General features: G+C 59.4%; 1 long non-coding RNA gene across 1 annotated transcript; it reads right to left on the minus strand.

Moving 5' to 3' along the window:
- Positions 1-453: 453 nt before the first annotated feature.
- LOC134168945 (uncharacterized) lies at positions 454-1,049 on the minus strand. Its single transcript, XR_009966709.1, has 3 exons — positions 932-1,049; positions 784-816; positions 454-480 (listed from the first exon to the last, which is right to left on the minus strand). It is a non-coding gene; the product is annotated as an uncharacterized LOC134168945 (long non-coding RNA).
- Positions 1,050-1,350: the final 301 nt, after the last annotated feature.

Raw genomic sequence — 1,350 nt, forward strand, 5'->3', positions numbered from 1 at the left:
CGATGCTCTCCGCACTTCCAGGTTGGATGCCTCCGTTGCCTATCAACGGGGTCTCCACGTACCGCTTCCTGCGCGTTGCCAGGCGACAGAAAGTGAGCTTCCACCGCGCTTATTTACATGTTATTAATTTAGGGCCTACTTAATTTGTTCCTTTTAGTGGAGGACCTGCTTTATTTACATGTCATTAACATAGAGCCACTCGTATTTGCACGTTCTTACTGTAGGACTTCCATATGAGGCGTGCTTGACCCCTCCCATCGCTGGGGAGAGACACCAAAGGTCACCTGAGGACACCCCCCCCCCGCATCCTTAAGCCCCATTTTTTCTCCCTCCACCACCCCTCAGGTTGCCCCCCTCGCTCAAATCTTGCCCCCTGCCCCCATATTTGCCCCCCCATCCCTCTGGGACCCCCCAAAACAATACCCCCCCCAAAACCCTCCCCACCACCCCAAAACCTGAATCTCCTTGAGGTGCTGGTACCTGAGCCCCGAGTTAAGGAGGAAATGGGGGGGGAGGGTGGGGATCATGGGAGGGAATTGGCGGTTCCTGGGGATCCCAATGGGATTTGGAGGGGTCCAAAAGTAATTTGGGACTCCTGTGCATGGATTTGGGAGAAGAAAAGGGGTTGGGGGGGTTACAAGGGGGAATTGGGGGGTGTTGGGATCCCAATGAAATTTTGGCGGGGGATCCTAACAGGCAAAAGGGTTTGGAGGAGTCCTGAGGGGTTTGGAGGCTCCCCAATGAGCTTGGGGGTCCCCCCGCTTTTTGCGGTGCAGCGGATACCACAGCAGGTTCCCTTTGATCTTCTTCACATTCCTATAGGAACACACCCCCCCCCCCCCCGCCATGTATTTTAGGGACCGATCCGAGGTTTGGGGTCCCTCCAGATGTTGCAGTTCCTCCCCCCCAGATGTTGGGGTGCCCCCCTCACCGCGGGTGCCGCACGTGGCCCATGATGTACTCCCGGATGGGGGCACAGGGCCCCGTGCACAGCCTGGAGGTGGGGGGGGAGACAAAGAGAGGGGGTCAGGAGCACCCCAACCCCCCCAGGACCCCAAAAGCCCCCACTGGGGGGTCCCGCGGGCTCCAACCTGCGCAGCTCGGGATCGCAGGGGATCTCCAGCTCCACCATGATGGGCGAAATTGGCGCGCTGGGAGCGCCGCGTGGCACGACGGGAGTTGTAGTCCAAGCCGGGCGGCGCCTTAATGGTGCTGTATGGGTGTCGCACTGCATCATGGGAGTTGTAGTCCGGGCTGGGTGACGCCATGACAGGGCTCTCTGGGTGCCGCGTGGCATGATGGGAGTTGTAGTCCCCTCCTGGGCAGAGCCATAACGGGTCTCTATGGGCA

This window comes from Pezoporus occidentalis, unplaced genomic scaffold (assembly GCF_034315485.1).
Source record: "Pezoporus occidentalis ecotype Australia unplaced genomic scaffold, CSIRO_AGI_Poc_V1 ctg3280, whole genome shotgun sequence".
NCBI lineage: Eukaryota > Metazoa > Chordata > Aves > Psittaciformes > Psittacidae > Pezoporus > Pezoporus occidentalis.